Source organism: Herpailurus yagouaroundi, unplaced genomic scaffold, assembly GCF_014898765.1.
Source record: "Herpailurus yagouaroundi ecotype Mexico unplaced genomic scaffold, PumYag 140, whole genome shotgun sequence".
NCBI classification, from domain to species: Eukaryota; Metazoa; Chordata; class Mammalia; order Carnivora; family Felidae; genus Herpailurus; species Herpailurus yagouaroundi.
In genome coordinates, this window is record NW_024412395.1 from 83,170,712 (window position 1) to 83,195,308 (window position 24,597).

Genomic DNA, 24,597 nt, shown 5'->3' on the forward strand with positions numbered 1-24,597 from the left:
TAGCTAACACCCAACTGGGCTGAAGACTTGTGAAAAATAATAAATAATACATATTGTTATATTTAGCCACTGAATTTTGGGAGTAGTTTGTTATACAGTGATAGCAAACTGGTACGTGCCACTTTCCCCACAAATAATTTGAGTAAAACCTTACAGATTACAAGTATTTTCATGATGTGTCATCATTCTTTATCAACACGATTTTATAGACCAGAAAACCAGAGTTCAGAAACATTATGATTTGCTCAAGCTTTCCTAGCTATTAAGTGGCAGAGTCAGGGTTCAAAGATCTTATAGCTATGCCCTTTTCTCTATTCCAAACTTTTTCTGTAAAAAAAAACCTGTTAGTAAATTAGCTTAGCTTTTGCAGGCCATATAGTCTCCTGTTGCAACGACTCAACTCTGTCATTCTGCCACAAAAGCAACCACAGACAAACAACACATAAATGGATAGGCATGGCTGTGTTCCAATAAAACTTTATTTACAAAAAGCATCTTGGCCACCCCACAGGGAATGACTGCGGCTGGCACTTCCACCCCTCAAGTAATGGCTGCCAACTTCCCATCAGTGCTAATGAAGGTGCTGAAAGTTTGGCATCTTGCCTCCCAAAGTGTGCAGGTCACCTATCTAAATTATACATGTAGTCCTAATTACTAGAGTACTAATTACCGAATATACTAACTAATATACTAATGACTTAATATACAAATTACTAGTATGCTAATTACCTAATACACTAACTAGTATACTAATTATTTATATATATATATATATATATATATATAAGCTAGTATATGCTATTATATACAAATACAATATACAATATGAAATACATACATATATACAATATGAGATATATATATATACACACACACAGAGACATATATGTAAAGATGTCACAGACTCAAAAGTGACAAAAATTCACCTTGTTCAATTTCATTTGAAAACCGAAGCTACCAGAAAACCACAGTCAAAAAACACAACTACTAGTAATACAGCTCCTTGAAAGCAATCGCAGGTTGAAGGCCCACTGCTGCAAAGGAGATGATGGTTGGAAAAATGTATAAACGGCTGCTGGTCAATCATGAAAATAGAAAATAACCGAGTAGAATCCATCAAAATAGGTGATGTGTGAAAATGAGAATTTCCCAACTTGGTTCACAAAGGAGTGATTTGAAATGAAAACCCATGAATGCATGAATGAATGAATGAGTGATTGAAGAGGTGCTCAGGGAGCTAATGTCAACCCAGCTCGATCTCAGTAAAGGTTAATTGAGACAAGGCAGCTGTCTCATCTGCTGGGGGGTACGGCCCATATTGAGAGTCTCGGCAGCAGCAATATTTTGCACAATTTTAAAGTGAACAGAGCCATTTTCCGTGATCTCTTGTTTTAGAAGATCTCAGCTATGGGCCACGCAAGTGTTCATAGGAGCCATAGATCACACAGATTTTAGGACTGCCCACAGCTCTGCCATACACTGGGTATGGGTGCCTTTAGGGGAGTTGTTTAGAGTCCCTCCCTCACCTTGAGTCTCTATTAAAAAATATGTGAATGAACACAGTAACAGATGCTGCCTCATAGGACTGTGCAGCACATCTAACAAGGCAATGCACTTAACATGCTTAGCACAGTCCCTGGCTACATAGAAGAAATCGATAAATTATTAGCTGTTTGTTTAGGTCAGTGCTGGGTGTTGAGGATAAAACAGGATCACTGCCCTTGAAGAACTCATAGTCTAGTGGAAGACACAGATCCCTAAACAGGCGACTACAATAAAGTATGAGAAGTGGCCGTGACAAGAACATTTATGAGAAATGGTGGAGAAACAGAGAAGGGAATAGGGAGTGACAAACTCTCTGTTCTCTGTATTGAGAGTTAGAGGTGCTGTGTGTGTGTGAGACAGACAGACAGACAGGCAGAATTATGAACGTTATTGAGTTACTACGATAATAAATTACAGTCAGTGAACTGTAATCTTCTTGAGGGGAGGCATGAAAGACCACCCTCATGCCCAGCACAGCCCTGGGAGTTCAGTCATGGTTTGAAGCAATTTATTGATTTCTAAATTATAATAAAGAAAATAGTGACTTTAGTAAAGAAAAAAATTAATTTTATAATTCAGTGTATGAAGAGGGGCAGCAGGCTAGCCTCTGTTGTCCTTACGGTCAAGTTCCACAGTTTTGAGGCCCTATTGAATTTATACGGTGTTATTGTTAAGAGTTTGGGAATGAGGCTAGATATGAGTTTGCATTACCATTTTAGCCCTAATTTACTGAGTGTGAGACCCGAGGTAAGTGATTTATCTCTTCTAGGGATGTTCTCTGTGTAAAAAATGTTTGGTTGAGGGATTAAGAGCATCAGCTCTGCAGCTGGGCTGCCTGGGTCCAAGACTGGGCTTTGCCACCAGTTAGTCGTGTGATGGTGGACAACTTAGTTTGGGTGACACGCAGAACAGACCCTTAAACAAGGACTTGGGTTCAGGTAGTTTATTTGGGAGGTAATCAATTCCAGGAGGCACAAGTGAATGAGTGAGAGGAGAAGTGCAGGAAAAGGGTGGGGGGAACCCCAAAGTGTGCTAATGGGAGGGATACTGCTGGGGAACTAGGGCCCAGCTTTCATAAGGTAGCAGGAAGAATGAGTCTCAGAGTTGTTCCACGAAGGGAAGGGAATATTCATGCACCACCTTGTGAACTGCGTTTTTTGTTGAAATGTATTTGACATATAACATGGTGTAAATTTTAGGTTACAATGCGTCGATAAGAGACATTTATATATTATAGTAATAATTGCCATTGTAGCAATATTTACCACCTCTATCACTTAGCCATTCTTTCTTTTTTTTTGGTGAGCATCATGAAGATCTAGTCTATTAGTCGGTTTGATGATTATAATATTGTTGTCTATATTCACTACCCTTTACATTAGATCTCCAGGACGTATTTATCTACTAGTTTCAAATATGTACCCTTAAACAACATCTCTCCTACTCCCCCACCCCAAACTCCCGGAAGCCACCATTTTACTCTCTTTTTTTAATGTGTTCAGTTTGTTTACATTCCTCATACAAGTGATCATATGGCATTTGTCATATACTCCGTCTAACTTAACTCGCTAAACACCGTGCTCTCAGGTTCCATCTATGTTGTTGCAGGTGGCAGCGTTTCCTTCTTTCTCAAGGCTAAATAATATTCCATTGCATAAATACATCACTGCATTTCCTTTAACCATTCACCTGTTGATGGGCCCTGAGACTGTTTCCATAGCTTGGCTATTGTGAACAACGCTGCGACAAACATGGGGTGTAGATGTCTCTTTGAATACCCTGTTTTTATTTCCAGAAGTGGAATTGTTGGATCATATGGTGAACTTCGTTGATTGAGAGTTGGCCTTGGGAGGGGGGGATGAAATACTCCGCTCTTCTAGGCTGCTCTACCTGCAGGCTGAGCAAGCCCTCCCCCCCCACCCCCGCCCCCAGCTCTGGGGAAAGCCCCATGGCAGAGAACCGGAGACTGGGTGTGCGAAGCAAGAGGCTGTCTTTGCACAGAAAATGGCCAGGGGCTGCTGCAGGGGACATTGCACCTTCAGGCGAGCCAGCAGGATAGAGACAGAGCATGGCAGTGTCCACTGCACACTCTACACCCTCTTTTGTTTTTGTTTCTGTTTGGTCTGTGTATTAGAAACAAAAGTGGAATCTATAAAGGAGGCTATAAGTGACAACTAAATGCAATGCATGCTTTTGGATTACATCTGAAATTTTTAAAATACAGCCAGAAAGGACATTATTAGAATGCTTGAAAAAATGTAAATACGGTCTGCCTATTAGGTAATATTGGTGTATCAATATTAAATTCTTGGGTATGATAATGATATTGTGGCTATTTAGGAGATGATCCCTTTTCTTAGGAGACATGTGCTCATGTATTTATGGGTGAAGTGGAATGCTGTCTGCAACTTTCTTTCCATTGCTTTGGAAAAAAAATTATACACACAGACCCACACACCCACCCACACACACACATGCACATGCATATGCAAAGAGAAAGAGAGAGGGGGTGCTTGGGTGGCTCAGCGGGTTAAGCATCTGACTCTATATTTGGCTCAGGTCACGATGTCACGATTAGTGAGCCTGCTTAGGATTCTCTCTCTTCTCTCTCTCTGACCCTCCCCCTGCTTGCTCTCTCTCTCTCAAGATAAATAAATAAATGAACACTAAAAAAAGAGCGAGAGGGAGAAAGCAAATGTGGCAACATTTTAACAATTGGTGAATCTAGGTTAGTGTATACAAGTGGTCACTATGGAATTCTTGTATGACTTTTACACAGGCTTCTTTTTCAAAATAGAGTATGAAAAATGTGAAAGGTGGAATCTGACTCCTAGAGCTGCTGTAGGGATACACTGAGAGATCCTGGTGTAGCAATGTGGAGGGTGGCTAAGAGCAAAGACATAGTCCAGGCTGCCTGAACTCAAACTATGCCTCTCCCAATAGCTAGCTGGGGGATCTTAGACCAAGGACTTACTTTGGGTGCCCATATTTATTTCTTCTCCTGAAACCTGAGGCTAATAAAAATACATTCTTCATGAAATTGCTGTGAGGATCAAGTGGGATAATGTATACCCAGCACCGAGGACAGTGCCTGGCAGATGGTAACTATATAACCAGTGTTGTATATCATCATCATCATCATCATCATCATGCCCATTGTGGCCACAGGTGACTATATAGCCTACTTTTCTACTGTTCCCTCAAAAGAGTGCCAATTTAGGCAGTCAATGCCATGATTATCCCATCACTATCTCATGTAAGTACTGGAGGCCATTAAATAAAATTACATAGAAGAGTAACACTTTCATAGCTGGTGCTGTTCGTTCTCTTCTTCATCTTCCCCTGGACCTTCACCCTATCTAAGTCAGGAGCAGGCCAGTGTGGTACTAACAGGCTGGGAGCCACTAAGGACAAGAAAGCACAGCAGGATCCCGCACCAGATACGTCAACTAGGGACAGACACCCAACAAAAATCACAGAACAGGGGATCCGGCCATGGGACAACAGGTTCTGGAAGAACCAAAAAGACACTAGACCCCTAGACGGATGGACTTGGTTACTGGAAATGTGAGCAGAAAGTAAGTGTTGGTCAAAGAAGAGCAAGGCAGATAGTGCAGCTAGTGGAAAGCCAAAGACCCAGAGAACAGTCACCACCATGTTTAAGTTCCCAATGCTTACATAAGCCCTGCCTGGGGAGGGAGCTCGTTCCAAAAGCTGGCATAGCCTAGCACAGTGAAGGAGAGGACACTCAAGCGACCTAGCTTTCAGCCCGAGCTCTGCTGCTAACTGATGAGAGACTTTCGGCAGATGGCATTCACTCTCTAAGCCTTGATTTCCTGGCTATAAAAATGAGGCATCCATCCCAGGTCTCTTCTAACCCTGTAGAGCGAGCGGTTAAGAGTACAGATTCTAGAATCAGAGAAAACTTGTTTCACTCCACAGCAATGTGATAATGGGCAAATCCCCGGACTCTTTTAAGTCTTGATTTCCTCACTTGTTACATGGAAGAAGTAATCACACACATATATCTTGGAGATGTCATCAAATCTAAAGAGGTAAAGCATTAGTTAAGCACCTAAAACAGAGGAGGACCTCATAATATTCAGAATCAGGTTCAGCTGCAAGTAACTGAAACACCCCAAATGGCAATGACTTAAAAAGACAGAAGCTTGTTTCTCTCCATTATTCAAGTCTGCAGGTGTCCAACCAGGGATTATACGACATTCCACTGTATTGGGGAATCAGAAGCTTTCCGTCCTCACGGGGGCTCTGTGCTGAATGGCTGCCTTTCCCAATGGTCCAGAATAGATGCCAGAAAATGTCTTTATTTTGAGCATCCATCAATTAAAAACCAGGTGATTTATTACTATAGAAAGAGAAATAGATCTTGAGAATAACTAGTAGTCTCTGTCACAACTCTCAGTAAGTGTTAACTGCTATTTGTATTATTATTGTAGTATTGTTTGCACTATATTGTAGTATTTTGTCTATGTTTGTTATTAATGTTCCAACAATTGTACATGTAAGAATCAAATAGCTCTAGCAGCTCAAATTAAAGGGATTGAAGATAATAACCATGGTGATTATCATAAAAACTGATTTCCATTAGAGTTTCCATTAGAGTCTCCACTTTTACCCCGGACAGTGGAGAGTTTAAGGATAGAGGAATCAGGTGTCACTCTGACACCTGATTTCATACTCATAACAATTGTGCAAAAAAAAAAAATAGATTATATCCCAAAATGCTTAAGAAACTATGGCTTGGCTGATGAACTAAACACGATACAGAAGAGAAATCAAACAACTATAAGGATCTTAAATATCTGAGAATAGTACACATATTTTAATAGCACAAAATGGAAATCAATTCCAATTTCAAATGAAGAATATATATGTGCTGGAATTAAATGCTCTTAAAATGTTTATGTTCCATTTTGGCTCGAAAAGGAAGAAAAACATCAAGAAGAGTATGTGATATATGAACCGCTATATTAAAAAATAGGAATCCATCCTTCAGTATGGATTTTTTTAATTGGCATCAGATAGTCCAATAAGACACATGTACCATAATAAACTAGACGTCTGAAAACTGAGAAATAAACAATAAAAATACATTTCTGAATGGTGGCAAAATATGGAAACGTATATATTCAGATTCCCTTCTCTCAAGCTATGTTTAATGTTATTTGAAACTTTCATTTGCTAACATGTACATGAAAAAGCTAAACACAAGAAGGAGACTGATAGCAAAAGTCTCCAGAAATGTAGCATATCTCTAAGCTTTTGGGTTGTTGTTGTTTTTTTACCTTTTTTTCTTTTCCTAATCTTTAATCATCATGATATAATTTTTTAGTGTGCTTAATAACTTCTCATCAATTTTCTCCTCCGTGTGATCTGGCTGAAGGTTTGCAGGAAACCACTCCCTTCTGTGCACTCACGTCCCTCCTGCACAGCCACCTGGCAAGGTATTAACGTGCCACTCAGGGGACACAAGGAACTCGGGGAAAGATCAGCATAATTAAATATCGCCATCAGCCTCTGAAGTGCACACCCAACTGTGCTGCTCCACACGGAGGTGCTTTTCAGGATAGATCACCTGGGGGTCTCCTGTGCAAATCTAACTTTTCCCCCTTAAATGCCGACAGAAGAGCTAAAGTAGGATGTAGCATTTGCAAGGCAGAGATCCCAGTTATTTCCTCTATTTCAATAATTTTAAGCTCATTTTGCAAAACTACCCAGCTCCCACGGGTATGTCTACATGATGTTAATATCTTTTTGGAAAGTGAAAATGTATATAAACTAGTCAAGTACTAAGCCTAATCACCTACCAGGAATCAAACATTTGGCATCTGCTTTGAGCAAATAGAGTACATTGTCCTGCTTGACCACGTGCTCCAGGAACAGCCCGTTTCAACCAAAGCTTCTCTTTCCTGGCTTCCTCTACCTGTCAGTTCAACATAGTCTGCACAGCACCTCTAACAGACTTGCATTTCAAGTGCTTTTTGTAATGATAGATCTTTTAATGTCAGAGTTCCTTTTGTTTTTAATGGCTTGTATTTTAATATCAATAGATGGCCTTGATGCCTTTTCCACTTTTTTCTCCTCCTTTTACTGATTTTTTTCTTCCCTCAGTTTCACCTTTTGCCTCAGTCCTTCTCATGTCTCTGTCCCTGTGTGTGCATCCCCCACACCCTGGTGTTGTCTATTCCTTTGGTGGCACCGCAAGGTTAGTAAGAATCTCTCTTGCATTGTTTTCCTTAATTTCAAGGCAAATTGTTGAAGCACGTGCCTTGTCCCTTGATTCCTCTGCAGCTGAGAGGAACCCTGAGAGACACAGGCCACAGTCTATGGGAGGAGATGGGTCGTGGTCCTATTTTATAGAAAGGGTCATAAGCAGAATTTTTTTCAGGAAAAAAGGGAGTGCTGTTGCATGGGGAGGGAAAGCATCTTCCCAGATAATTTCACTTTTCTCCTCCGATAGTGAAATGTTGAATTGTGTGTATCAGTCAAGGTTCTGGAAAGAACCAGATATCCAACCGAACAGAGGTAGCTGAAAAGAGTTCGGTTAAGGTGTTTTCTACAAAGGTATAAGTGTGGTTCAGGGAACTCACCAAGGAATAGTGAAGCACTCTGATGCTGGCAAACAGTGGGAAGCTATTCCCACCCTAGGCCTAAAGACACAAGGTCTAGGAACAGTTACTCAAGTTGGAGACATCTATACCGCAGGACAAAGCCATCCGAAGGAATGTTGTGCTCTTTGTTACAAACACCACGCCAAACTAGAATGATCCAGAGAAAGATGCTGAGAAAGTAAGTGAGGAAATAAATACAGTGATCTCTTTCCCCTCCTGGCTTCCAGTCTCCTCCCGGCCCTCCTATTGGCCAAACCCAACAGGAAGCTGGGGGCAATGAAGGTGCAATAAGCTTGGAGGACAGTCCTGGAGTGCAAAGAATATTACAATAATCTAGTTTTTAGCCTTTTGACCTGAGTGTGTCGGTGTGGGCAATGACACTAATGATGTGAAAATAGTGATGAAAATTAGGACAAATATGATGACAGTAGCAGTATGGTTGAGGGTAATAGTGGTGATATCACCTGAGTTTCAGTAAATACTTTATCCTTCCAAAGTGCTTCCAGCCACATATTCATTTGGCCTGGGGTAGATGGACAACCTTTGAAGGGCTTAAATTGCTTTGTGAATGACCATGGCTTGGCTTAATTTTTGGTCTAGTGGTTCGTATGTAATTAAAATGTTTTATTCCCTTATTTTAATAATATGTGTTGAAAAGATCCCTTTCCCCTCTGAGTCTATAATATATACCTAACTTTGAGTTTTAGACAGATGCCCTGGTGAAAAACTTATCTAGCTCAAGTAATATCACCTACAGATCTCTTGTTCAAGGTCTGAAAGGATGCCGTAAGAGTGGGGTCCACTTTATACCTTTGCATTCTACCAAAACCCCAGTTCCTACCCGATTTATCTTGTTTGATGCTGAATGATGAGAAATGTGGAAACACCAAGTTAAGAGCAAAGAGAGCCATTACATTCTCATAGTAATCCCTGGCAAAGAACAATAGTAGGATTGTTTTGTTTTCTTTTCTGTGTTCCATTTCTTTTTTTTTTTTAAGTGCATTTATTTCTTTTGAGAGAGAGAGAGAGAGACAGAGAGAGAGAGAGAGAGAGAGAGAGAGAGAGAGAGAGAGAGAGAGAATCTCAAGCAGGGTCCACACTGTCAGCAGAGCCTGATGCAGGGCTTGATCCCACGAATCACGAGACCATGACTGGAGCCGAGATCAAGAGTCAGATGCTTGACTGGTGCCATCCAGGCACTCCTTCTGTGTTCAGTTTCTGAAAGACCTATGATATCTCTCTGCCAAGGAACTGGTGAATTAAAAAGAACATGGGACATGGGACTTACAGCCAAAAGATCAGAGTTTTGAGACTTGGATCTACCACAGACTAGCTGTTGGATGTCAGACAAGTCATATGTTTTTTCTGAGTCTCCCTTTCTTCATCTATAAAGCTGAGGTAGTAATCAAGAGAGCAAGACTGTTATTTGTATTAAATGAAGCAGTGTATCTGACAGTCTTTGTTAAAACTACAAATACTTACCCAAATTTTAGGTATAAGAATTGGCTGGTGAATTCAATGAAATACTCACATATTTTGCTGTTAAGAATCTGGATATTGAAAAAGATCCACTCCATTTTATTTTTCATCTAAATATTTGGTATCATGCAGTTATAACCACAAGGACTTTTATAAAATTTCTGTGCAAATACACAGTGAAACGAATTCAGTATATAAAGGGATAATTTCTCAGTGACTTGTCTGAACAGAACTGCTTTTCCTTATGAATTCAGCTACAACTTCTGCCACAGGCTCCCCTTATCTGAAGCCTTCCTCTCTGGTACTGTTAACCAAGAGGATTTCAGCAGATGCCTACCCTGCCAACCTGTTTTCCTGCAGAATCTTCCGGAGGCTGTGGTTTCAGACTAAACAGATATCAATGTGTGAATCCTGGCCACACAACTTTCTAGCCATGTGACCTTGAGAAAGTACTTAAGCCCTTTAAGCCTCAATTTTCTCATCCGAAAAATGGAGGAAGTTGTTTACTCTTTATGTGGCCCTAACCCACCAAAGCCCATACTCCTCTCTTCTCTGCTCTGGAAGTCTGTCCAACCCTCTACAGGTAGAATCAGTGAGACTTGCTTGGGTCCAGTTAAGGGGAGAGTAGCATTCAAAAATGTGAGAGGTTGGACTATTTCTTAGTCCTTTTCTGTGTCTCAGATCTGACGGGGGCCATATGCCTCCAAGACCAGCCTCGGCAGTAGCTCTTTCTCCATGGTGCTGGCCATCGCTGAGCTCTGGTAGCACTGTTCCTGCCTCTTTCTCCTTCAGTCCTAGGGCAGCTTTGCTAGTCCCTGGTATCTCATTGCCTCTATCAGTTCTATAACCCCGCCCAACACCTGTAAACAGTGTCTTCACTAAACTGTCTTTGTGATCATATCTGCATGTACTTTCCATATCCTGCTGGGCTACTGAACTGATTCAGAGGCTTAAAAATAATAGGTACTTTCTAGGACTGTGGGTTAAGCAAATAACGCAGGTAAAGACTTAGAACAGGGACCGAGATATCAGAGCTCGATAAACATCAGCAGTTATCATCTTTCTCTGCACCTGTCCTCGAAGACTCAGTTTTCTGACTTGCTTTTCCATCTCTGCCTAGAACCCAGCCTTCAGATCCCCTCTATCCCATGCCTACCCCAGCTCCCACTCCTACCCCGGCCCAGCTTCTGAGATCACAGTTTTCTAGATGACCCAGTAGGGAGATTGGACAAGATCAAGCATTCCCAAAAACAACTTATTCACACTCTTAAACAAAACCGATCTAAAAAATTACCCACACAATTAGAAAATACATTGAGTGACCATATCATTAACTCTCATTCATAAATTATAGTTTTAGCATGTGTATGCAGCAGAGTAATTTGTGGGGAAATAGATGAAAAACTAATTGTTAACCTCTTAACAGGAGATCCATTCTCAGTAAATCATAAAGGGAGGAATAGCCTGGGATAATGACAGAGACTAGTAATTGTATAGTAGTAAATTTTAGTTTGTCATATTAACTGAAGAGACTCACATAATACCAATAACGTCCAGTTTTAAAAATAGTTATTAGATGTTTGAGGCTTTTCCGAGGTGGATAAACAAATATAAAACTCTCATTTTGACAGTGTTAAATGGGCCTTTAAAAAATAGTAAAGAAGTGGGGCACCTGGATGGTTCTGTCTGTTAAGCATCGACTCTTGATCTTGGCTCAGGTCATGATCTCACGTTCAGTGGGTTGAAGCTGCACATGGGGCTCTGCGCCAAAGGTGCAGAACCTGCTTGGAATTCTGTCTCTCCTTCTCTCTGCCCCTCCCCTGCTCGTGCATGAGCTCGTGCTCTCTCTCTCTCTCTCTCTCTCTCTCTCTCAAATAAATAAATAAATAACTGTTAAAGATAGTAAAGAAGTTTGGAATGTTGTAGAGAAATAAAACCAAAATGATTTTCTTAAAAAAAGCACAACTGGCCGCACAACATGTGCTCTAAACATGTGCTGTATGATTTTAGGGATGACTTTCATAGAGACATCCTGGTACTGTACCATTCCAGGACTGGTCAAGAAAACAGCCACCTCAAGCTGGGAGAAAGAGGAACTGGAAGCCTGCAGCTGAAGGTCTCAAGGAACAGTCACAAGCCATGTCCCTGAAGCCCTGGCATGGGTGGCATTATCAGAACACTCAGGAGAGTCTAGAAGTCGTAAAGCTTCTAGCCACCGAAGTAGAACCACAAACAGCCATGCAGGCCGCATAGAAGAACCATACACTGCAAAGGGCCACATGGAAGAAGCCGCCGTGCCTGATCTGCATTAGTCAACTGTCACCCAAAACCACACCGAGAAGGAGGTCCTGGGAAATATAGTCCCCACGCTTCGAAGGTTGTGGCGATGGTGGTGATGAGTCTGCGGCAAACAATCCACCAGAAGTACCACCAGGACCATCCTAGGTACTTTAGAAGAGTGTTTTACTTAAATCCTAACAAGAATCATGTGCAGTAGATGTGGGTATTCCCATTTTACAGATAAGGGAATAGAGCCCAAGAGATGTAGTAATGTGCACATAGGCATATGAAGAAACAAGATTTATACTCACATTTGTCTAGCTTTCCATAACATCCTCCTTTCTCATATAAATTATGAAAGACCATGCTCCTTTGATCTGAAGAATCCAAATCACTGTCAACATAGGAACCAGCACCTTCTATGATAGAAAACAAACTATGTGAGAATAATCACTTGGGTTAGTTTGAACAAGTTTTGCAAATGAATGTCAATAATTTACCAAGTTCTCTTTTTAGAGATTATTACCCACTGTGATCTCATACCCTGTAGTGCCTCAGAGTACAAAATAAATCATGCTCCCTTGAGCTGACTTAGTACTGTGTCCCAGTGAAATAATACCTTATTTTTCAGCTGCTAGAAGGTGACTTGGTTTTCTCAATGGAGAAGAGCAATGAATAAAAATTAGGCCAGCCAAAGTCAACCATCAGGAAATCTAAGGCTGGAAATGAGTGGGGATGTGCTCTTAATCAGAACCAGGATTTGATTCCTGCCTGCTGACCCCAAAGCCCACTCAGGAACAGATTCAAACTCTGGCAATTACTTCTGAATTTAACTAGTCTTCTAGGACCAGAGTTTTTCCAAATAGTATGAAGCTCTCCAAGCAGCTGCAATCCAGATATTCATCCCAAACTGTGTGTTTTTGATGTAAGGAAGATGCGGGAAAGAAAATTTCTTCCTTGATACTCACTTAAATATCCGAATTCTCCTTGATACTCACTTGATACTTGATACTCACTAATTTCTCCTTGATACTCACTAATTTCTCCTTGATACTCACTTAAATATCCGAAATAGGCAAAGACTAAACGCACAGTGTAAGTTAGCTAGGAAAGCATATTAATTCAAAGGAAAGATGAGAGACTGAGAGACTGAGGGTCAAGTGGACAGGAGTAGGAGGGGTGAAGAGTGTATGAATCCTGGTTAGAGGAGAATCTCAGAGACTAAGAGCTTTGAGAGGGAGCAGTTGTAAATGAAGTGGAAGTGAGTGACTAAGTGTCTGAGGTCAAGTTAAGTTGAAGGCTACCAACAATTAGCAAATTCAAGAATGGTATGGGAGGCCAAGGAATGTTGATGGTGAAGTAACTGGGTCCCCTGTTAACCACACTCTTACCAAGTCCTTCCATTCTTTGGTCCTCCTAACTCTGTCCTGCCTACCTTGCTAATCCTCAGCTTGCTGTTCAAAGAAAACCATATAACCACATTGGTCGATTCCACTGGAAATGTACAGTTTTTGAACTCCATTGAGTCCCTGGTCATGCTGAGCAATCTTCACGTAATCCTAGTTAATTCATATTTTTACTCACACTAGTAGCTCCTTCAACTCAAAGCCACCTACCTTTCTTGAAGTCATCCTCATCCTGATTCGAAAACCTTACCTCCAACCTCACACACACACAAAAAAAAAATAGAAGCAATCAGACAGCAGCTTCCTTAAAACTCCACCCCACCAGACGTATCCATCACTTTATCTGTCCTTACCTGTCCATTGTTTGCTAATCTAACTTCAACCTGACCCCTCTTAAGAATTTGCTCTGTAAATTAGCACCTCCAGCTTGTATCAACAATAATGGCTTTTCTGCTGGCTCTTTCACCAGGGTTTATAAACATGAGTAAGTCTTCCTCACCTTAAAATACATATCTCCTTGCCCGTCATGATTAATTAAGCTGCCACCACATCTTTTTCTTTAGCAGCTACATTTATGAAGCCTCACTTGTTTCCCCATTCCTCACCAACCATTCGCTCCTGCAATTCATTAAAGCATGCAACAAATATTTATGACAGCTAAAACCTGCTTTATGTACGTACTGCTCAGCTGAAACTCTACCTAAAAAGACCACTGCTAATTCACTTGCCAAGTTCAGGCCTCATCTTTCTGGTCCCTTTTAGACTTTGTTACCACACCTTTCCTCATTGGCATCCTCCCCTATGTTAGCCTTAAAGCCATCTCCCTCTTGGTGAACTCCTACTTCTCTATCCATTTGTTCACAGTTTCCTTGGAGACTCTTCTTCCTCCTTCTCCCCAGGATCCGTCTTCAATCTTTCTCCTTGTTTATACACCTTCTCTCATCGGTTACATCAAATCCTGTGAATTCTACTATACTCATGATTCCAAAATCTATATCCAGCCCCAATATTTCCCCCGAGCCATTTTCTCAGTTGCCTGCTAAACATTTCTCTCTGTTTTTCCTGCAAGCACTTCAAAGTCAACATATTCAAAACAGAACTCATGAATTCCCCCATATCAGATCCTCCTTTGTTTGTAAAATTCCTCCCCTGAAAGAAGCATAGGGAAGGAGGTTGGATAAATTGAACAAAATAGGAGAGTTTGTAACATGAGGAAAAGGAAGGGAGGAGAGAAAAGGGTTAGTAAAAATTATAGCCAACACTTATTGCTTGTTTCATAGATAATTTATTTTTTTTTATTTTTTGTTATTTCACACACACGCACACACACACGCACACACACGGCAAATAATGACTCCCTAACAATGCCCATGTCCTAATCCTTGAAACCTGTCAATATGCTACCTTTCATGGCAAAATGAACTTTGTTTGTGTGATTAAAGTAAGGATCTCAAGATAGGAAGATTATCCTGGATTATCTAAGTGGGCCCAATGCAATTAGAAGGTCCTTACAAGAAGGAAGCAGGAAGGTCAGAGGCAGAGAATGGGAGATAAAGATGGGGTCAGAGGTTGAAGTGATGAAGCCTTGATCCAAGGAATGTGAGACACCCTAGAAGCAGCAAAAGGCCTGGAAGCGATTTTCCCCTAGCATCTCCAGAATCTCCAGCCCAGCCAGTACCTTGCATTTAGCCATGAGGAATGATTCACTCAGACTTTTCACCCTGACTGTAAAATGATAAATCTGTGTTGTTGTTGTTTTTAACATTTATTTATTTTTGAGAGACAGAGAGAGAGCATGCGCAGGGGAGGGGTAGAGAGAGAGGGGTACACAGAATCCAAGCAGGCTCCAGGCTCTGAGCTGTCAGCACAGAGCCAGTTGTAGGGCTCAAACCCACGAACTGGGAGATCATGACCCCAGTGGAAGTCGGACGCTTAACCAACTGAGCCACGCAGGCATCCCTAAGTCTGTGTTGTTTTAAGCCACCGAGTTTGTGGTAATTTGTTGTAGCACTATGGATACTGTCATTAGACCCATTTACACAAGAGGAAATTGAAGCCTAAGGCATTTAAATAGCTGATCTAAGGTCTCGCAACTGGTAAGTGGCACAGCTGAGATCTGAACTCAGTAAGTTTTGGCCAGTCCCACCACGGAATTAACTCAATGCTGAACCCAAAGGAGTTTTCTAAACTAATGATCCAAACATGGTGGGAGTCCAAATGCAGAAACTAGGAGCTAAAGAGCAACAGGAGAACAAGGGACATAAAAGCAGGGGGAGCTGGTTCAAGCGTGGCCTTGTACAAGCTGCACTGTCGCCCAGCGAGGATTCAAGCTCGCTCGGCGCTTGCAGTGCTAACGGGGCAGGCTTTGTTTGCAAGGTAGTGTAGGCTGGACTGCTGTTCTCTCAGTTTAGAGCATCCCCACCAGCCAGCGTAGAAGCTAGAAACTTTGGATTTCTTTGTTCAACCATCTTCATGAGCATGTTCTTTGTGCTTTCTTTCTGCTAGATGGCACGCCAAGTCCTAGAGATACGAACTGAAATCATAGGTGTTCCTGCCTCCTCTCTACACTCTCTTCCATAATCAATGTTTCTTCCTCTGGCCTGCTCTGCCACATAATTTATATGCCTACTATTGTGTAGTTTATTACCTTTAAGCTACCTGACTATAGCAAGCAAAATTAAATGTGAGACTGACTCTCCGGTTCCTAAGGACTTGGGGAGATGGGCACTCCTATAGACCGTCGACAGAGTGTAATTTGGTGATATACACAAAGAGCCCTGAAATGTTCATCAAATGTGATACTCAGTAATTCCACTCCTAACACTTTCTTCTAGGAAAGTAATCAGGGGACGCCTGGGTGGCTCAGCCGGTTAAGCGTCCGACTTCGGCTCAGGGCATGATCTCACAGTCCGTGAGTTCGAGCCCCGCGTCAGGCTCTGTGCTGACACCTCAGAGGCTGGAGCCTGCTTCAGATTCTGTGTCTCCCTCTCTCTCTGCCCCTCCCCTGTTCATGCTCTTTCTGTCTCAAAAATAAATAAAAACATTAAAAAAAAACTTTTTAAAATAAATAAATAAAATAAAAAAACAATCAGAGTGACATACGAGGGTAGTTGCTTCAATATTATGTATAATAGAAAAAAAAAGAAATAATCAAAATGCTAACAGTAATAGAATGGGCATACAAATCTTGGTGAACCCAAAAGATGGAAATCTACGCAGCCGCTAAAAAATAATGTTTTAAAATAGTATTTAGTAACATAGGGAAATGCTCATGATACTTATTAAATATAAAATAAGTGGAACCCAAACAATAGAGATATTAAGTTAACAGTGATTGGCTTTGGGTAATAGAAGTATGGGTTATTCTTATTTTCTTACGTATGCTTTTCTTGTATTTGAAAGTTGTTCCACATGAACATGTATTACTTTTATAATCAGGATAGAGACAACCAGTAAATATCATTTTATAAATTTTTTTTTCAACGTTTATTTTTTATTTTTGGGACAGAGAGAGACAGAGCATGAACAGGGGAGGGGCAGAGAGAGAGAGGGAGACACAGAATTGGAAACAGGCTCCAGGCTCTGAGCCATCAGCCCAGAGCCTGACGCGGGGCTCGAACTCACGGACCGTGAGATCGTGACCTGGCTGAAGTCGGACGCTTAACCGACTGCGCCACCCAGGCGCCCCTCATTTTAAAAAGAATAGTTTGTGCCAATGATACTCTGTTTACTTTCCTAGGTCCTTTGCCAGCTCCACACCCGCCCCCGCCCCCCACCTCTGGAGAAAGTGACTTCATGGACTCTGCATCTCTCAGGCTTTCTTGCCCATGTTTTCAAGTTGGAATCCATCAATAAGAGTCTCTGGCAAATGGAGAATAGAAGAGGAGAAATTGGGCTATCTATTCTCCCAGATGTCTGGTACATTTTGCATCTTTCAAACCATGCATATTAGGCCGTGTCACTCGTGGCCATAGATCCTGTCAGGCAACTGTTTCTCACAGCTATGGTTCTCTCTAGAAGCTGGTAGCTGCCCTGTCCTCCTGCATCTTCGGGCCTCCAGCCAGTAGGCTTCTTGCTTCTCAATCTCTCAACACTATTCTCTGCCGGCTCCCCTACCCTGCCCGCATCTGCAAGTTGCCCTGCATTCAACCCTTTTCAAGTAAACCTATGAATATACCATCTGTCTCCTGCCAGGCCCCTGGCTGATACCACATTTAAGGTGAGACGCCACAGCTGCAAGAGTGCAGAGAGGGTGGCAAAAGCAGATGGCTCGTGTTCACAAAGCAGACGTAGTTGCTCAATGGCGGGATCATTGTCTGGGAGAAGCAGCAAGGGCTGAGTGTGAGTAAGGAGTGATTTGGTTGGAGACTCTCTCTAGGAAAGTGACGGGGTTAGCAGAGTTCAGGTGGTGTAGACAGAGCACGTGGAAGAAGTTGAGCTTACAGCTTCCCAGATACATAGTTTACTGGTAGTTTTGCAACTTCCGGTGGGAAACTTGAAGAGCGTGCCCTGACAGTTCTAACTCAGAGTTCATTTATAAGACTTACGGATGTGCAGGTGCCTTCACGGATGCAGCCTGCTTCCCTTTTCGAAATTTGTATGAATTTGTTCGGACTCAAAACGCAAACACTGCAAAGAGTATCTGGTCATTTCCCTAGTGCCGGGTGATTTTGCTTCAGAAGTAACCCTTAGCCTCTGCTCCTTGCTCCTGCTCAAATCAGGTGCCTCCTGCTGTACTGATCAGATATCTAACCCTTGTTTTTAGGCAGTATCACTTTTACTTTCTGAACCAGACTTTGACGTTCTGCCCTAGTGTTGGGCTTCCCTGCTCCCATCTTGGGGTTGGCAACCTAGATAGACTCCTTCCCGCCTCTGGCAGATGAAGCCCATGACAGACACACCTCTGCAAGTGAACTTCCTCCAAAGCTGGACTTTAGCCTTGGAGCCTGAGCCCTTGGGCAAAGTGATTTGGGCAATAAAACCTTACCTGTGCACTGTGTACTTTTCCCAAGGACTTTCAGCTCTACCTCATGTGAGTCTGGATCTTTCCTGCCAAGATGGAAGTCAGGGGGCAAGGCGAGTAAAGAGGCTGAGAAGCTGCCCCACAGCCGGAATCAATTCCCTCATCGCCTCCAGACTGGAAGTTATGGAGCAGTGTTTTCCTTGGTCAGAAACTCACAAAAATCAGACTTAGGCAAGCAACTCCCACGTACCCCTGTCCCTTTCTTTCCCACCAAACAATAGAAAGGTGGTATTGTCTGGAGGCGACTTCCAGGGATTCTGTCTTTGGATAGTCACAGGCCTGGTTCTTAGACTGTGTGTCTAGCTATAGAGCATTTTCAGAGCTCCCAGATGATGAGGTGTTGGGGAACTGACTCGAACCAACGGAATTCACAACAATTTTAGTTTAAATTAAAAAAAAAAAAACAAATACAAACACAAATAAAGTGTTTTATCTCATATCAATTCTATAAGGTGCATAGGTTCTGTTATTAATTTGCTTTACGACAAAGAAACTAAGACATAGAAAGGTTGAGTAACCTGCCCAAGATCCCACAGATAGTAAGTGGCAGAGCCCAGATTGGGACCCAGGGATCTGGTTCAGTAGCCTGTGCCCTTAACTGATGCACTAGGCTTCAGGATGACAGAGTAGACATTCCTGAAGTGATGTTTGGATCTCACATTTTCTCCCTGAGGCAAACAGATGGAAATGTAACCTACAGTCGAGATTGCTTGGTGAATATTAAGTACAAACAAATGGGAATTAGGTTTTCTTAATGAAGGGTTCTTCAGCTGAGAGTGCTTGAAATATATTCTTCCCCCACTGAGGGAAACACCGGCTACAGAGACGACTGGGATCTCCCGGTGAGGGTGCTTCTTTCTCCCTCCTGTGTGTGTGTTGGGGGACTGACAGGCCAAGGTCTTAGTCCCTCCTCTTTTCCTCAGGAGGCCATTGAAAGAGTTTTCTGGTAACACATTTTTCTCTTAGATATGTTAATTCTGTTGTCTTTATCACAGTTTTAAGCATGCTAATTGCCAGGCTCTGACTACAGCCATTCTCTGATCCTTGATTGGAATTTAATCTGGAAACTCATTACCCGACCTTTCAGGAGTTAACAATCTGGTTTAGCGTTTACTGACTCTAGCCTCACCCTTTTGAGTTGATTTGCTTAGATGAACTCTGAGTTCTGAGGTGCTTTACTGTATTGCTGTATTTGTTCCCCCAGTTCCGGTCCTGCCACATGTCTGCATTGGCCAATGTTCATATTAAATGGTCCTCTCCATATCACTCTGCATGGGAGTGGTAATATGTCCCCGTTTTGTTAACTCTGAAGTATTGCTCTTTCCACTGTTGGTTTACCTAAAGCTGCCTATTCCTATAAAGTGTTCTGTTGCAGGATTTTTTACCTTAATACCCGGGATTCGGTGTCTCGCCACTTCAAAGAATGAAGAGGTGGACACAAAATGAGCAGCAGGCAAAAGTTTATTAGAGTATAAGATCAGAAAGGAAGAATAAATACCATGAAAACTCCCTTTACAGAGAGGGGGCATTCGAAAGTGAATGCCTGCAACTATAGACAAAGGTCTCTGTTTTATAAGGTTCTGGTCTCACCACCCCCCTCCGCCCCATCCCTTCCCCCTTGTTCCTTCTCAGGTCTCACCCCTATTGGCTTGATAACTCTAGGTTCTGGGTTGTCTATTCCTGACTGGTTCATTTCCATTGTATGAGGGTGGTCTGTGGTCATAAGTTCCTTGTGGGTCCAACATTTTATGGTCTACTAATTGTTAGTCAGGTGTTTTGTCAAATTCCTAAGGGAAACCCGAGGGGGAGTAGGTGGGGTCTGTCACATTCTTAAGAGGAACCTTAAGCCTGAGGGGGTTTGCTATGGTCAGACACTCCCAGCATTGTTCCAAAATACGTGTTTTTCCCCACCCAGGGACCTCAGATCCTAATCTTTCCCTCTCTGCCTACTGAAGCCTAGCTTTTCCTACCATAATTCCTCTATTACAGTCTCATTACTTAGCCCAGTTCAAGTGGGCTTTGTAGAACTCTGACTGATTAAAACTAAAAATACCCAAACCCAGTGGTTTTAGGTAAGGTCATTTGTAATAAAATGAGAAATAATTTTGAAAGCTTAGCCAACTATCCAGATGCATATTGATTGGGTAGGATAAATTACAGGGCTGATTCCCTCAAGACTGAATTTTTATTTTACCTCAGAAAGAGAGAGAGAAGGAGTAAGAGGAGAATGAGAGAGAGAAGACCAGGGTTTGAGGTGAAATCTTAGAAGAGGAGAATGAATTCATTGTTCACCTTAACTGTAAGTTAAGGAGTAGCTCAAAAATTTGGTTTCTTGAGCAGATTTTTTTTTTTTTTTAATTTTGAGGGTTCTTACCATCAGTCTCTATAAGGCAAAACTGTGGAAACTTTGCACATGACAAAATGGTTGTAACAAAAACAAATTTTGAGAGTTGGCTAAAGAAAGTTGATTCTGTGGATCACCACTCTTAGTTCTTAAATTTAATGAAATTTAATTTAATTTCATTAAATTTAATGAAAATTATAGATTTAGAAATAAAATAAACAAATCACTTATCACCCATATTTCATCACTTAAAATATCCTTTGAATATTTCTCTAAGGCTCACATGAAACTGTGAGTAGATCAACATCATTTATCAGCCACTACGTGTCAGAAGTGACACAATCTCACAGGAGAACGACATTATTGAAATTTTCACCAATAGTAGAATGAAATTTTTCACTAATTCCCCACTTGGCCACATTCTGCTGATCTCAGTATTTTTCTCAATAAAATGTAACCCCCAGGAGAGCAGAGGTATTATATCTCATGTTTACCACCGTATCTTAGTTTATTTGGACTGTTATCACAGAATACCATTGACTGACTCGCTTTTAAACAACAGAAATTTATTCCTCATAGTTCTAGATGCTGAAGTTCAAGATCAAGGTGCTAGCAGATTCCATGTCTGTAACAGTCTGCTTCTTAGATCATAGATGGCCATCTTCTCACTGTGTCTTCACCTGGTTGAAAGGGTGACTGAGCTCTTTAGGGCTTCTTTTATAAAGGCAATAATTCCATTCATGAGGGCTCCACCTCATGATCTAATCACCCCCCCAAAGCTCCACTTCCAAATACCATCATACTGAGAATTAGGATTTCAATATTTGAATTTGGAGGGGACACGAACATTCAGTCCACAGCAGACTCTGTATCCTAAAACAGAACCTTATCTATAGTAGTCACTTGATAAATATTTGCTGAACAACTGAATGGGTGTCCTCAGTGATTATTCTGGTCTAGCTCATAAAGTGGTAAAGAATCCATTATCCTTTTTATCAGCACACTTAGATTATTGACTTCACAAAACATTATAAACCTAAGGCAGAGATGAAAAATTGTCTGGATGAAGCTGAATGACAAATTGAAATAGCAACTTAAGATGGGGAGAAACTTTTTTCTGATAGCAAGTAATCCAAAACATATTTTTTTATTAAAACAATGTCAATGTACTATGGGGTCTAATGCAAAATTCAAATTACATTTTTAGATATGAGACATCAGTGGTGTGTTTTTCTTGCAATAACTGCCTTCCCCTGATGCTAGAAGTTCAGACTGATTCTTCTATGCTTTTAGGAGCCCTGCCCAAAGGCATTCAGATAATGGAAATTTAGGCCATTGTGTCTAGGCCAATTGTGAGCTGCCACTACTGAATAATCATAAACTAAGTGTCTTTGGCTCTATTCTCTGCTAGTCTGTCCTTTTGTTTTGTTTTGTTTTGTTTTGTTTTGAACAACTGGAAGCGTTTACAATACATTCTTTCATTTATTTATCTATTTATTTTTTCGTTAAGTTGGTTAATTAGTTATTACCTAAAGCTCTCATTTACGTGCAAAGCAGAGTTGTTGTTGTTGTTGTTTTTTTTTAATTACATTATGTCTTAGGTTGAACATATGAATGTCAAAATCATTGAATGAATGATTCAGAGACTCGTATGTACAAATTTATTAAGGAGTATGCTCAAAATAACTCTTGTGCAGAAGTAAGTGATGTAGGATTGTGCAGAGAAAGGAACCACATGGAGATGCATTTTCAGCGAGGGTCCACTGTAACTGAGATGGCCATTCAGAGTTGACCAGTCTTAAGGCAGGGGACCTGGGCTTTTATACTCCCTGCTCCAACTAGATCACTCAGTGTATGTAGACATGTGGGCTGCCCCGTGGATAAGGTATGATTTCAGGCAGGGAGGCCCTATTCCACTAAGAAAGACTCCTGGACAGCATTTCAGCTGAGAGACTCAGCTGCTAACAATTCTGGCACCAGGAGAATGAGTGTTCAGTCCTCAAGGTGGACCCGTGTGATACATCACAGCGTGCACTATTGCTATAGGGGGGCTCAAATGCTCTTCCGAGGAGTTCCTCCTGACACGTTGTTTCTGGAGAATGGAGTTTCATTGTTTCTGTATGTGTCTGTCATAGTGCAACTTCCAAATAGTTCCATAGTGCAACGTCCAAATGTTATTTAGGGTGTTAGAGGGAAACATCCATGTCTTTATGCTGGAATGCAGAAAAGTCACATGGCATGACTCTTGGTCTGGATTTTCCCACTCCTGACATCATTACTAACTCTTAAAAGTCAGTGTTCAACTTCCTTTCCTCAAGAAATTTTATTCAAGTATCCATGGACTGCCAGGTTACTCCAGTTATAATCTAGTTCGTAATGGTAACGATATATTTCAAAACCCTTGGGTCCAAGGCTTATTGTTCATTAACTTACTGTTCATGAACTTTTTTCTTTTTTAATTTACTAGCATTTGTGTTCTTTGCTAGAAATAGTTATTTTCGGTTTACAGATTGTCCTCACTCAAAATAATGTATTGAAAAAAAATAATTTGGTAAAGAATGGCGGTTGCTGCAACGACGCCTTTAGGTTGATCCTGGGAGGCTCACTGAGAGCTGAGGCAGCTCCAAAAGAGCTTTCTTCTTTTTCCTGGATCCCTGGGGTCTCCAGAATTGAAGTGGCCTTTTAGTTCTTTCACTGACAGGTAACCAAGCCTCTCTAATCTCCAGCCTCCAGCTTAGCTGATCATTGATGATCAGGTATAGCTCTTAACATCAGGTCAAGTCTTGGGTCATCAGTTGGCTTTTGGATGGCTGTCGTTGAATCAGAGGCCGCTCAGTATAATCAGCAGCAATCCTAGTCCTTCAAAGAGCCTGATATTGCTGTTTTGAGTAGGGGTCTACAATAAGGAATTTGCAGCTAGAAAAAGCTCATTGGGTTTGGGAGAGGTCATGACCAGCATTTGCTACTCATCAGTGATACTCCCATTGGTGGGTATCGGGTATGAAAAACTTATTTTGTACTTGCAAATTGATAGTTCTTATTTGCTGAGAAATTCCCCCTTTTAGGTCTACTGAGATATGTTGAAGTCCGTATATAACCTATGTATATTCTTTATTATACTTACATTCTGGTTATATAAAAATGAGCTTGAAGATAACTGCAAAAAGTTGTAACAAATATGTACTAACAAGAATATACACTCATGACAGACAAATACTAAGTAAATCAAATTTTTCTGATAGTGTTGAAATAAAAATCACACTATTCACATACACATGTGGTAAAGTATTAAAGCCTTTTACAAATAATTTTATACAAAGCAATCACAACTTTATTTATTTTTTTTTAATTTTTTTTTTCAACGTTTATTTATTTTTGGGACAGAGAGACACAGAGCATGAACGGGGGAGGGGCAGAGAGAGAGGGAGACACAGAATCGGAAACAGGCTCCAGGCTCTGAGCCATCAGCCCAGAGCCCGACGCGGGGCTCGAACTCACGGACCGTGAGATCATGACCTGGCTGAAGTCGGACGCTTAACCGACTGCGCCACCCAGGCGCCCCAAGCAATCACAACTTTAAACTTGGATAGTCTTCAAAGTTTCCATCATAAATCCATGGATTAGTGCCTAAAATTGTGGCATGTAAAACAAATGAAATATTATCAGATAGCATTGTAGTTTGACATATTCAACATTCAATATTAATGGGATTTTTGGATTTGTTGCTTGTAGGCCTGTGTAATCATAGCTAAACAAAACTATTAATTTGAGTTTGATGACTGAGTAAGGGTAGGAATTTTTTTTATTTCTCAATTGATGGAAATTAATAGTTATCTGGCAATCAGAGAAAAGCTGCTATTTCACTGTTAAAATGTAGAAGCACTTTCT